This window comes from Aulostomus chinensis, chromosome 13 (assembly GCF_037954235.1).
Source record: "Aulostomus chinensis isolate RoL2024-O1b breed Wild chromosome 13, RoL_Achi_v1.0, whole genome shotgun sequence".
In the NCBI taxonomy this organism is placed as follows: Eukaryota; Metazoa; Chordata; class Actinopteri; order Syngnathiformes; family Aulostomidae; genus Aulostomus; species Aulostomus chinensis.
In genome coordinates this window covers 15,159,722-15,174,275 of record NC_141332.1, presented here as the reverse complement: position 1 = coordinate 15,174,275, position 14,554 = coordinate 15,159,722, and the positions used below count along the sequence as shown (strand labels likewise).

Below are 14,554 nucleotides of genomic sequence, written 5' to 3'. Positions count from 1 at the left end.
TGGCTCCGCTGATATTATAGTGACACCAAGAGGACACATTTGTTCCGGGTTTGATGGATAATGCCACATGAGCTGATATAGATTCATGAATATCAGGTTTCTCGAGTTGATCACAACAAAAGCCGAGACAACAGAAGAAAATCAATAAAGCTCGTCAAACAAGCCATACAACGTCTGATGTTTTAAAGCCCAAAATGTGATCCAAATAGCGCGGTCTGATTTAAATTTTCCCGGATACACACGATCTAAAATATATCAGCACCTTGGACAGCGCCGCTACACATACCCACAGTCCTCATCCAAACATCCTGCTCTCACGTAGCAGCGAAATCCACTCACTTCGTCTTGTTCCTTATGCTTACATTTCAAGTGAGTATCCAGACTTCATAAAATTCTGTCGGGGATGGAATTTGGGGTTTGGACATTGACCATGAACGTGGGGTTGAACGGTTCTAATGTTGACTAAAAAAGCCACCACCATTGGAGCTCTGACTTCACAAACCACATGCAAGCAGTACAAAAATAAGTAGGAACCTCCATTTTATTCAGAATAAATATGAATGCATTCTCACCTCCTCAGAAGTTCTCCTCCTGTCAGGCAGCACCAGAGTGTTGGCGTGGCTGCCCGGGACTATAGTAGATCCTATACTCATCCTGGGCCCCACTAACATGTAGCGTTTGTCTCCTGATCTGTACTGGATGCTGTGACACAGCGTGCCATCATAATTAGCGTCTTGGAGGTATTTGGAAGTGTAGTCTGTGCTCTTGGAGCACTGCATTGCTATCAGCACCACCATGCTGATGAGGAAAAGCAGAGAGACGGAGCCCAAAGTGATGATCAGGTAAAAGGTCACGTGACTGTCCTCCTCAACTTTAGCTGAGCTCTGAAGATCAGAAGCAGCAAAAGCCTCTTTGGGCTCCACAACTTTCAGCAGCACAGTCGCTGTTGCTGACAGGGAGACGTTGCCATTGTCTTTGACCAGTATGATGAGTTTCTGCTCAGCCTCGTCTGTCTCTGTGAATGAGCGCAGTGTCCTGATCTGTCCTGTGTAGCGGTCCAAAGCAAAGAGACTGTGCTCACTCACTTCCTGCAGTGAAAACAGCAACCAGCCGTTATATCCTATATCAGCGTCATAGGCTCGCACTTTAGTCACCAAGTGTCCTGCGTTGACATTGCGGGGAATCTCCTCCACACCTTCAGCAGAACCGTTGGAGCTGACTGGATACAGGATGACGGGAGCGTTGTCGTTCTGATCCAGAATGAACACCTTCACTGTCACGTTGCTGCTCAGCGAAGGAGATCCAGAATCTGAGGCCACCACTTGGAACTGGAACGTTTTCAGGGTCTCAAAGTCAAAACTCCTCAGAGCTGAAATGTCTCCAGTCTCAGGATTGATGTTCAGAAATGACGTCACTTTGCTTTCATAACTGGCGTCTCTATGAATATGATATGTAACAACACCGTTCTCTCCCTCATCACAATCAGAAGCTTTTACAGAAAATATCGACACCCCCGGCGAGTTATTCTCAGTGACGTAGAAATCATATCTTGCCAGAGAGAACTTTGGGTAGTTATCGTTTATATCAGCTAGAACAACTCGTAAAGTCTTCTCAGACGTTAAAGCTGGTTCACCTGCATCTTTTGCAATTATTGTGACGTCATAACTCGATTCGTTTTCCCTGTCCAGCTGTGACTTTGTTACCACAGCAAACATGTTGTCTTGAATGGAGGGCGTCAGCGTGAAGGGAACGTCACCTTTAACGAAGCTGATAACTTTTCCGTTCACCCCAGAGTCCAAGTCAGTGATGCTAATGAGTGCGACCGTTGTTCCCGGTCTAGAATCCTCCGGGATTCTTTCGGACTGTGACGTCACCTCAATCACAGGTGCATTATCGTTGATGTCTTTAATGTTCACCGTCACGCTTTTGTCCGTCCTCAGTGGAACAACGCCGCTGTCCGACGCTTGGATGTCGATCTCGTAGCTTTCATCCACCTCATAGTCTAACTGTCCTTTCACGGTTATTTCCCCCGTGCTCGGGTCAACGTGGAAGAGCTCGCGCACTTTACTGTGAACGTTCCCGAACGAGTAGCTGACTTCTCCGTTCAATCCTTCGTCCAGATCTGTAGCATTGACTCGTATGACGGTGGTGCCAGCTGGTGAATTCTCCCTTACATCTGCGGTAAACGCTTCTCTTGTAAAAAGCGGCGCGTTATCATTGACGTCTAAGACGTCTATCAATATCTCCATGCTCCCTGATTTCGGAGGTTTGCCTCCATCCAGGGCTGTGAGCAGCAGCTTGTGGCTACTGGTGACTTCTCTATCTAATGGGCTTTGTAGTAATAAAATCGGCACTTTACCATCTTTCCCTCGATCTTTCACTTCAATCCGGAAATTATTATTTTGACTCAGTTTATACTGCTGAACGGAATTCACTCCACCATCCGGGTCGAGAGCAGCATGCAGCTGAAACCTCGTTCCCGGGACTGTGGACTCAAAAATCTCTAGCCTTTTGTTTTTCTCCGGGAAAGATGGCGAATGGTCGTTGATATCTAACACTTCCACGGCAATGTAGTGGATCTCCAGCGGGTTATCAAGCACGCTTTTAAGGTTTATCAGACACACGCTGGTCCGCTGACACATCTCCTCTCTGTCTATATGACGACTCACGAATAAAACCCCATTATCTTGGTTAACCTGGAAAGGCGGCTCCGCGGAGCCAGAGACAATACGAAACCCCCTCGCCTTCAGTATGCTCGGATCTATTCCCAGATCTTTGGCCAGATTCCCAACAGTCGATCCTTCTTTGATCTCCTCCGATATGGAATATGTGATCTGTCCCGACGTCCGGCTAAAAAACACATTCAAGATCAGCACGAAGGCGGCCCACCCGCCTCTGTGACGACAAGAGCCTAGTCCGCTTTGTTCCATTGTCTGGGGTCAAAAAAATCTAGCAAATGTCAAGCGATCGATCAATTCCTCAGGTTTTGCCTCGATGTAAATAAGAGAACATTTAGAGGCTGTGAGCTCTGTTCATGTGCATGAGAACGCTGCTCCGATCAAGCCACGGGCGAGGGAGCCTGCTCGGTCCTCTGAATGCTCCGGATCGTCTCTCTGGCTCCTTTATGCTCAACAGTGCGATGCATTTTTTGGTTGTTTAGTGCCACCTTGCGACCATCACAACACAGACGTTCCCCACCAGAAGCGGACAATCTCACCTACAACCAAACAAAATGTGCTGAGACTGCCGCGAATGTGTGTTTACTTCAGATTACATTCGTCTGGATTAGATTTAGGACATCAAACTGTCCTTTCCCGTTTTGAAAGACAATGCAACAATTTCATCAGACAGGAATACACGGCCTTCATGCAATCACTGCACAGCATAAAAGAGACAGGCGTCTTCCTGAGCATGAAAACACCTGATAGAATATATTTACCTCTTCGATTTCAGAATGTGTGAACTGCCACCGACATGTTCCATCATCAGTGTTTCAACGAATACACATCCTCCTGCGCATGCTCACATTAGTTCAGATGAGAACTTTATCCCCAACCACACCAGCATATCTCTGAGCTGTAAACAGCCCCACGAGCAAAGATTTCACCTGAAAACCTCAACAAATTGATCCAATCCCCCACGATCAGACTTCAGCACCATGGACAGCGACAAGTGCCATTTCTTACCCCGGTCATAAAATCACAAAATAACAGTTTAAGAGTAAAGAGCAGATTGACCACATATCAAATTATTATTATAATGAGGTCCTACCTCCTCGAATGCTGTGAGGTCCCTAACAAAAGCCTTTGAAGCGGAGGGAGGAGATCCTCCATGGCTCCGCTGATATTATAGTGACACCAAGAGGACGAATGAATACATTTAAAACATAATGATTGTACATTGAGACATATTGAGTCAGTGTTCCTGTCGTGATCGCAACAGCTCAGGAGCAACACCAATAAAGAAATATCCAGCTTAACCATGACCATTATCTTTTTCCATTGAAACTGACAAGTCGCTCTATTTCAGCACCCTGGACAACTCCGAATCCTCTCCAGGCCACAATCTCCCTTATGGAGCTCTGTACTGTCAATAAGTTCACTGCCACATTTTTATCCTAATAAGAAGATCTGAACTGTTGAATATTAAGTTCAAGATCGGTTGATACCATTTCTCAAGGTCAGTGTACCAACTGGCTTCCAAAACATGAGGATTACTGCCCTGCTAATGCTAACACTGGGTGCAAATTATTCTTTCACAAATTACTAACCACCCAGAGTTTTTGCATATTTTATTAGATTAAAGAACAACTCGGGATTTGATGAAGGAAGCTTGAAATGCTTAAGTATAATCAGCAAAAACAAATTTAACAAAAATATGCATGGAAAAAATAAGGTATATGTATTGTGTATCAGTAATTTAGCAATGTTTTAAAAGGTTGAATCATAAAATGGAGCCTACCTCCTCAGAAGTTCTCCTCCTGTCAGGCAGCACCAGAGTGTTGGCGTGGCTGCCCGGGACTATAGTAGATCCTATACTCATCCTGGGCCCCACTAACATGTAGCGTTTGTCTCCTGATCTGTACTGGATGCTGTGACACAGCGTGCCATCATAATTAGCGTCTTGGAGGTATTTGGAAGTGTAGTCTGTGCTCTTGGAGCACTGCATTGCTATCAGCACCACCATGCTGATGAGGAAAAGCAGAGAGACGGAGCCCAAAGTGATGATCAGGTAAAAAGTCACGTGACTGTCCTCCTCAACTTTAGCTGAGCTCTGAAGATCAGAAGCAGCAAAAGCCTCTTTGGGCTCCACAACTTTCAGCAGCACAGTCGCTGTTGCTGACAGGGAGACGTTGCCATTGTCTTTGACCAGTATGATGAGTTTCTGCTCAGCCTCGTCTGTCTCTGTGAATGAGCGCAGTGTCCTGATCTGTCCTGTGTAGCGGTCCAAAGCAAAGAGACTGTGCTCACTCACTTCCTGCAGTGAAAACAGCAACCAGCCGTTATATCCTATATCAGCGTCATAGGCTCGCACTTTAGTCACCAAGTGTCCTACGTTGACATTGCGGGGAATCTCCTCCACACCTTCAGCAGAACCGTTGGAGCTGACTGGATACAGGATGACGGGAGCGTTGTCGTTCTGATCCAGAATGAACACCTTCACTGTCACGTTGCTGCTCAGCGACGGAGATCCAGAATCTGAGGCTACCACTTGGAACTGGAACGTTTTCAGTGTCTCAAAGTCAAAACTCTTTAGAGCTGAAATGTCTCCAGTCTCAGGATTGATGTTCAGGAAGGACGTAGCATCGTTCTCCTTTCCTGTTCTAACAATATTGTATGTAATAGCTGCATTCTCATTCACATCCTTGTCTGTTGCACTGACAGAGAATATTGAGGCTCCAGCAACATTGTTCTCTGTCAGGTAAAAGTCTGAAGGATTCTGTTCAAAATGTGGACTGTTGTCATTCACATCTGATACCTGAATATTCAGAGTTTTAATAGCAGATAAGGGAGGCTCCCCACAGTCCGTGGCCTCTATTTTTATTTCATAATTTGACTCCTGCTCTCGATCTAAAAGTCCCTTTGTCACAACTGAGTAAATGTTCTCCTTGTATGATGGTTTTAATTCAAAAGGAACGTCACTGGTTATGTGTGAGATAATTTTTCCATTCACACCAGAATCTTTGTCAATTAGACTAAGTAGTGAAACAACTGTTCCAGGTTTAGAGTCTTCAGGCACTGAATTTGACAGTGACGTCACTTCTATTTCCGGTGGATTGTCGTTGACATCTTTGACCTTTATAATAACTCTACACTCGCCCGTCATAGGAGGGGTTCCTTTGTCGGACGCTTCAACATCAAGTTCATACATATCGGTTTCTTCGTAGTCAACTCTGCCTTTGACTCTCACCTCTCCGGTTCGTTTGTCTAATTCAAAGAAATCGTAGACTTTCTGCCTTAACGTTTTTCCAAGACCGTATTCAATCTCCCCGTTTACACCTTCATCTGGATCCGTTGCATTCAGTTTAAACACTGATGTCCCTACTGGAATGTTCTCCTTGATAGTTACTTGATAAATATCCTGACTAAACATCGGGTGATTATCGTTACTGTCGAGAACAACAATGGTCACGTTTAATGTTGCTGATCTTTGAGGTTTGCCTCCATCAACTGCTGTCACCAGCAGCGAGTGTTTGTCCTTCTTTTCTCTGTCTAATGACTTCTTCAGCACCAGAAACGGTATCTTCCCCGCATCACTCTGACGGATATTTATTTCAAAATGTTCACTTGATGTCAACGTGTACGTGCGGATCGAGTTGATTCCAGCGTCGGGATCAAGAGCAGTGTGCAGCTGAAAACGCTTTCCTGGCGACGTGTGTTCGGCGATTTCGAATGTCTGCTGTTTTTCAGGAAAACTCGGAGAGTGATCATTCACATCGGTAATTTCCACAACAACGTAGTGGATCTCCAGCGGATTTTCCACAAGGATTTTTAGCTCGATCAGACACGCACCGCTGCCCGCACAGAGATCCTCTCTGTCGATGTGATCTTGGACATAAAGAGCTCCGTTGTTCTGGTTTACCTCAAAAATCGCGTCCTTCGTTCCAGACACAACCCGGAACCGTCTGTCAGCCAGAGAGCTGATATCCAGACCGAGATCCTTGGCAACATTTCCGACCACAGTTCCCTCTTTCACCTCCTCAGGAACAGAGTACCGTATCTGTGCCTGGGCCTGCTCTCCGAATAAAACCATTAGAGCCCAACAAACCCAGAACCAGGAGCAAGCTTCCGCTGCATTGATCCTCATCGTTATTCTCAAAGAAGACTCTTGCTACGACGAATGAAAATCAAAGTCCAAACGGAGCAGCATATTTCTAGAAGGCGTAACTCGATCTCTGCGGCTGCCGAGCTCGAACCAACCGCTTTCTTCTTCGCTTCAGAAACAAAAGGTTGTTGAAGGGAGGGTCAAAGAGGTTTTCCTGTGTCACAGTGACACCTAGAGGAATCTACTCAGAACTAACGGTGCTACATGTGTTGTTTTGTCCCCAGCATGGAAGTAAGAACAGCAGCTGTGGAGTAATGGACCTTTAAAAACTCCTGAATTTCACAGCGAACTTTATTCCAGCGTTCAGCCCATCGTCTCTCTCGGTTTAGTTCTAATCCATTCATGCAGGTCTCGAAGGTGATAAAAACTGACTTTTCTTTTCTTAAGAAGTTGCTTTATTTTTTCCACTTGTTTCCCTGCAGCACCTTGTACAGCAACCACAAGCAGTCACACTATCAGAATCAGCAGAATATCAACACTTTTCTCCAGCAAACCTCAACAGAAAAACTGCAGAATCATCAAAGTTGTCAGCCAGTGACGGTTTCTATGACAAAACAGAGAAACAAGTTGAGCCGAGTGGTCACAAGAGCACATGATCTGTCTGTTTTGCTGGAGACATCAAAGCTACTGCATATAGCAAAGACCTAAGAGCGCCTGTCAATCACTTCAGCTCCTCAGATCCAACATTTTCTGAAACTGATGTGCATCTGTATCTGAATGACGATGACAGTCAGAGGAAAGTCAGACAAACCCAGTGGAGTGTGAAACAGAGTATGACATCCTGAATGAAACAGATTCTGTATTTTGAGTTTTTCAGGAGTTGGAGGAGGAGCTGTTGTCTTTGCAAAACATGTTAGTGCATAAAATGAAATGAGAACTTGAAAGTTTTCTGCATAACTCGTTGTATCAAAGTCTTACCTCCTCAGAAGTTCTCCTCCTGTCAGGCAGCACCAGAGTGTTGGCGTGGCTGCCCGGGACTATAGTAGATCCTATACTCATCCTGGGCCCCACTAACATGTAGCGTTTGTCTCCTGATCTGTACTGGATGCTGTGACACAGCGTGCCATCATAATTAGCGTCTTGGAGGTATTTGGAAGTGTAGTCTGTGCTCTTGGAGCACTGCATTGCTATCAGCACCACCATGCTGATGAGGAAAAGCAGAGAGACGGAGCCCAAAGTGATCATCAGGTAAAAAGTCACGTGACTGTCCTCCTCAACTTTAGCTGAGCTCTGAAGATCAGAAGCAGCAAAAGCCTCTTTGGGCTCCACAACTTTCAGCAGCACAGTCGCTGTTGCTGACAGGGAGACGTTGCCATTGTCTTTGACCAGTATGATGAGTTTCTGCTCAGCCTCGTCTGTCTCTGTGAATGAGCGCAGTGTCCTGATCTGTCCTGTGTAGCGGTCCAAAGCAAAGAGACTGTGCTCACTCACTTCCTGCAGTGAAAACAGCAACCAGCCGTTATATCCTATATCAGCGTCATAGGCTCGCACTTTAGTCACCAAGTGTCCTATGTTGACATTGCGGGGGATCTCCTCCACACCTTCAGCAGAACCGTTGGAGCTGACTGGATACAGGATGACGGGAGCGTTGTCGTTCTGATCCAGAATGAACACCTTCACTGTCACGTTGCTGCTCAGTGAAGGAGATCCAGAATCTGAGGCCACCACTTGGAACTGGAACGTTTTCAGGGTCTCAAAGTCAAAACTCTTCAGAGCTGAAATGTCTCCAGTCTCAGGATTTATATTCAGGAAGGACGTAGCATCATGATGGTGGCTACCTTCTCTAAATATATGATAAGTCACTGCTGCATTGTCGTTCAAATCTTTATCAAATGCTTTCACAGAAAATACCACTGCACCAGGCTCATTGTTTTCAGTCAGATATAACTCCAGGGGATTGTGCAAAAATTCTGGAACATTGTCATTCACATCCGACACCTGGATGCTAACATTCTTAAATGTGGAAAGAGGAGGCTCCCCACAGTCAGCAGCTGTGATTGAGATGTCATAACGTGACACTGTTTCTCTGTCCAGAGTTTCTTTAGTCACTAATGAATAGATGTTTTCTTTAAATGATGGTTTTAGTTGAAATGGTGCATTTTCTGTCAGGCTGCATATGACTTTTCCATTTAGACCAGAATCAAGGTCGGTAATACTGACGAGTGCGATCACTGTCCCTGGTTTGGAATCTTCTGGAACCATGCTTGAAATTGACGTCACTTCTATCTGTGGTTTGTTATCATTCACGTCTTCAATCTTAATTATGACTCTACAATCAGTCGTCATCGGAGGCTGACCTTTGTCGGTGGCCTGGACGTCTAATTTGTAAACATTGTCTGTCTCATAGTCAATTTGTCCAACAACTCGAATGTCTCCTGATTTTCTGTCTAGGCTAAAAAGTTTGAACACTTCTGATGTGATGTCACCTCCAAAAGCGAACTCCACGTCTCCATTCATTCCCTCATCGAGATCCGTTGCGTCGACTCTCACCACAACCGTGCCTCGTGCAGCGTTTTCTTGCAGTGTAACGGAAAATACGTCTTTCGAAAAAACCGGTCTGTTGTCATTGTTGTCAAGAACCTTAATCGTAAGATTTAGACTGTCTGACTTTGGTGGTGTCCCTCCATCTATAGCCGACAAAACCAAGCAATGGTTTGTTTTCTGCTCTCTGTCCAGCGGCCTCTGCAACACTAGAAAGGGAATTTTATCGTCGTCTCTGTCTCGTATTTCTAGATGAAAGTGTTCGTTCTGACTGAGCTTGTAGCGCTGCACTGAATTGACTCCAACATCTGGATCGCGGGCGCCTGGTAGCTGGAATCGAGCGCCCGTTAAAGCGCTCTCTGCTATTTCTATCACCTTCTCTCTCTCGGCGAAGCTCGGCGCGTGGTCATTAGCATCCGTTATTTCCACGGTGACATAATGGATCTCCAGTGGATTCTCAACGACGATTTTGAGATCTATCAAACAAGCACCGCTTCTGTCGCACAGCAGTTCGCGGTCGAGATTCTTGTGAACGTACAACGCGCCATTGTTCGGGTTCACCTCGAACAGCGCGTCCTGGGGGCCCGAAACGAGACGAAAACGCCGGATTATCAAACTACTGACATCGATTCCCAGATCCTTCGCCACATTTCCGATCACGGCTCCCACTTTAACTTCCTCTGGAGTCGAATATTTTATTTGAGCTGAAACCAGCTCGCCGAAGCTGAACAAAAGAGAGAGGAGCAGAGGAAGCGACCAAGACATCATCCTTCCGAATCCTTGCTTGGCTTTTGCGCGGTCATTAAAAATAAAATCCACTCGTATCTTCTCCTTGAAACATCTCCTGTTGTCTTGGGGTGAGAATCGCACAGGCGACCTTCCGGGCGCTGGAAAGGATCAGAATCAGGAACAATGGCATCGCTGCGTTCGTGTTGGAAATGATGTGGAAGGGGCCGAGTCTGCTCCGACCCGAGCCTTCGAGAATCTCTACTGTAACACTGACACCCAGTGGATCACCCAGTACTCGATTTGAGTAGAGAGCACGAGAATATCAAGGTTTCCATGAATGAGACCTATAACATGAGCCGTCTAATCTCAGATCATGATTAAACGAAATCTGCAAGATGCAGAGATGTCACCAGGCGGCATGAAAACATGTAGTTTGTAAATAATTCTTGAAATGTTAAACAAATATACATTTGTTTTATTCATTCAAAGCCTATCCGTCACGGGCCACTGAAGCTTTGGAGGCCCCAACCTTCTCTCAGCACCAGGGACAGCGCCCACGCCTTCGAGGGACATTTACTGAAATAACAACTTGGTCAAGTTCCAAAACTCCTGCACAACCATCGAAAGGTCATTCACCACGTCACTTAAATCACCAAACAAGACTTCCACATCAAAACAGAGTTCCAGAAATATCCAAATCAGTGCTGGGTAGTCAAACCACTTCCATCTTCCACCAGCTTTATTTTTTAAAGAAATGATCACCTGATTCCTTTACGTGAATTGTAAATTTAAATAAAATCAGAAAAGATATTTTTAAAATGTAGCACAGCAGTCTAAAAAGTAAGATGAAGGTCCTACCTCCTCGGAAGTTCTCCTCCTGTCAGGCAGCACCAGAGTGTTGGCGTGGCTGCCCGGGACTATAGTAGATCCTATACTCATCCTGGGCCCCACTAACATGTAGCGTTTGTCTCCTGATCTGTACTGGATGCTGTGACACAGCGTGCCATCATAATTAGCGTCTTGGAGGTATTTGGAAGTGTAGTCTGTGCTCTTGGAGCACTGCATTGCTATCAGCACCACCATGCTGATGAGGAAAAGCAGAGAGACGGAGCCCAAAGTGATCATCAGGTAAAAGGTCACGTGACTGTCCTCCTCAACTTTAGCTGAGCTCTGAAGATCAGAAGCAGCAAAAGCCTCTTTGGGCTCCACAACTTTCAGCAGCACAGTCGCTGTTGCTGACAGGGAGACGTTGCCATTGTCTTTGACCAGTATGATGAGTTTCTGCTCAGCCTCGTCTGTCTCTGTGAATGAGCGCAGTGTCCTGATCTGTCCTGTGTAGCGGTCCAAAGCAAAGAGACTGTGCTCACTCACTTCCTGCAGTGAAAACAGCAACCAGCCGTTATATCCTATATCAGCGTCATAGGCTCGCACTTTAGTCACCAAGTGTCCTACGTTGACATTGCGGGGAATCTCCTCCACACCTTCAGCAGAACCGTTGGAGCTGACTGGATACAGGATGACGGGAGCGTTGTCGTTCTGATCCAGAATGAACACCTTCACTGTCACGTTGCTGCTCAGCGACGGAGATCCAGAATCTGAGGCCACCACTTGGAACTGGAACGTTTTCAGGGTCTCAAAGTCAAAACTCTTCAGAGCTGAAATGTCTCCAGTCTCAGGATTGATGTTCAGAAATGACAAAATTTCCTTCTGGCTTCCTTCTCTGACAATATTGTATGTAATAGCTGCATTTTCATTCTCATCACTGTCTGTTGCACTGACAGAGAATATAGAGGCTCCTGCAACATTGTTCTCTGTCAGGTAAAACCACAATGGATTTTCAGAGAATTTCGGCTTGTTGTCATTCACATCTGATACCTGAATATTCAGAGTTTTAATAGCAGATAAGGGAGGCTCCCCACAGTCTGTGGCTTTTATTATTATTTCATAATTTGACACCTGCTCTCGATCTAGAAATTCCTTTGTAACAACTGAGTACGTATTCTCCTTGTAGGAGGGCTTTAACTCAAAAGGAACGTCATTGGTTATGCTTGAAATAATTTTCCCGTTCCCTCCAGAATCATGATCTGTTGTACTAATGAGAGCAACAACCGTTCCAGGTTTGGAGTCTTCAGACACTGAATTTGACAGTGACGTCACTTCTATTTCCGGTGGATTATCGTTTACATCCTTGATCTTGATAACGACTCTACACTCGCCGGTTAATGGAGGGGTTCCATTATCGGACGCCTCCACGTCCAGTTTATAAACATCATTGTCCTCGTAGTCCACTGCTCCTTTGACTCGAACCTCTCCGGTTATTTTGTCCAACTCAAAAATGTCATACACGGTTTTCTTTAGGGTTTTTGAAAGACCGTATTCAATCTCCCCGTTAACACCTTCATCCGGATCCGTCGCATTGATTCTAAACACTGAAGTACCGATTGGAATATTTTCCTGTATGGTAATTTGATAAACATCCTGACTGAATGTGGGACGGTTGTCGTTTATGTCAAACACTACAATGGTCACGTTTAATGTTGCTGATCTTTGAGGTTTGCCTCCATCAACTGCTGTCACCAGCAGCGAGTGTTTGGCCTTCTGTTCTCTGTCTAATGACTTCTTCAGCACCAGAAACGGTATTTTATCCTCGTCACTCTGGCGAATATCCACCTCAAAATGTTCATTTGCTGTCAACGTGTACGTGCGAATCGAGTTGATTCCAGCATCGGGATCGTTTGCAGCGTGCAGTTGGAACCGCTTTCCCGGTAACGTTTGCTCACCTATTTCAAAATTCTGCTGTTTTTCGGGAAAACTCGGCGAGTGATCGTTCACATCAGTAATTTCGACAACTACGTAATGCACCTCTAAAGGATTTTCAACAATAATTTTTAGCTCGACCAGACACGCACCACTCCCTTGGCAAAGATCCTCTCTGTCGACAGTCTTGTGGACGTACAGAGCTCCATCGCCCTGGTTTACCTCAAAAAGGGCTTGTTTTGTACCGGACACCACACGGAACCGTCGATCAACCAAAGAAGTGATGTCAATGCCAAGGTCCTTAGCAACATTGCCAACAACAGTTCCATCCTTCACCTCCTCTGGAATGGAATATTTGATAAGGGCAAACGCCTGATCTCCAGACAGCAACGCTAGAACCACAGAAAGAGCAAACCAGGAATAATCCATCGTTCGAGGTTTCGTTACTGCCCCGATCTTCACACTTCGCGCTTCAATTCATCAGTGGACAAACCCTCGTCCTTGTCCAAGCAGCTCAAAGTGAAATATTTACAAAACACTGAGGGGGTTTCAGTCGGAGAATGGATTCACTCCCCTCCCTTCTCGTTTTAGACGGCAAACAAAAGGTTGATGAGTGAGCGCAGGGACAATGTCCTTCCTCATGTGCTGATGCAACAGTGACACCTGCAGGTAACTCCTGAGAACAAACTTGACTTTCCCACAAATGCTGTGAGAGCTGTCAGAACATGCACTGCTGTGGAAATAGCCTTCAAATAAAACAACAACAACAAAAATCAAACAAAACAAGGAGATTTTCCACATTGTCAGTGTTCAAACGTCCACCTTCCTCGCGCTCCAACAAATCCGAGCTGAGATCTGCAGCAGTGTTTGACAGGAGACTCAGCAACTCGTCTTTAGAATATTGGACCCAACTTGATGTTCCCTCTTCCAACTCAAACTGATTTCGAAAAAGGGCAAAAAAACACCTGAATGTTTTTCAAGTGTAAAAGCCAAGCTTGGAATAACACATGATCCTTATTCACACACTCAAGGAACATTGACGCACACTGAAGTGGAATTTGAATGGTAAAGAGAGATGGGGAAAAAAAGCAACCAAAATAACAAGCTGGAAAAAAGATGTACCTCCTCGAAACAAAGGATGCTTCCACCGCTGCAGCATAGAACTCAGCTGTTTCTTGGTATTTTTACTTTTTTTATCTTTTGCTGAGGCAGAGTCGCAACATCCTTCAAGACCCAAATACAAGCCGTATTCAATCGTCGATTTGAACTACAGCATTTTGCACAAATGCAACGACACAGCAGCACAACGTGACAACAGCAGTGTAGTTCCTAGAAGGTAGTTACATCCACAGCTGAGTGTTCCTCAAGAGGATTGACCTGAGCTGTCAGTTGTCTTGGATCTGTACAAGGTTGTTGGCTGGATGAAGTCAGCAGCCTTTGTGAGGGTAGATTTATGGATGTTCTTTAGCAGAGCTCGGTCACAGAGTTTGTTCAGCTTTTGTTTTAACTATTTGTTTTTGTTGTCATGTTTACTTTTTGACGTTTTCCCCTACAAGAAGCAGTGAGCCATTATTTAAAACCAGGTTGACCTTATGAACCTAACCACATCCTGTCTGTCTACATTATTTTAATATTTCTGAGTGGTGAGAAATAGGTAGGCCTGTCTGGGCCCCTGAGTTGTTGGGTCCCTTGGCTGGAGCCAACCTGTGGACTGATGTAACAGGTTACCATGACCATCAAGGCTAAATGTATTTGTATACAT

The 14,554-nt window shown here is 45.3% G+C and overlaps 1 long non-coding RNA gene and 4 pseudogenes across 1 annotated transcript in view; 1 reads left to right on the top strand and 4 right to left on the bottom strand.

Annotated features, from left to right (window-relative positions):
• The window catches only part of LOC147251059 (uncharacterized), a 168,987-nt gene that overhangs the window by 136,553 nt on the left and 17,880 nt on the right, over positions 1–14,554 (top strand). The window lies entirely within an intron of this gene.
• LOC147251067 (protocadherin gamma-A1 pseudogene) lies at positions 546–3,044 on the bottom strand (annotated as a pseudogene).
• On the bottom strand, positions 4,444–6,885 carry LOC147251066 (protocadherin alpha-13 pseudogene; annotated as a pseudogene).
• On the bottom strand, positions 7,732–10,346 carry LOC147251065 (protocadherin alpha-7 pseudogene; annotated as a pseudogene).
• On the bottom strand, positions 10,849–13,408 carry LOC147251064 (protocadherin alpha-8 pseudogene; annotated as a pseudogene).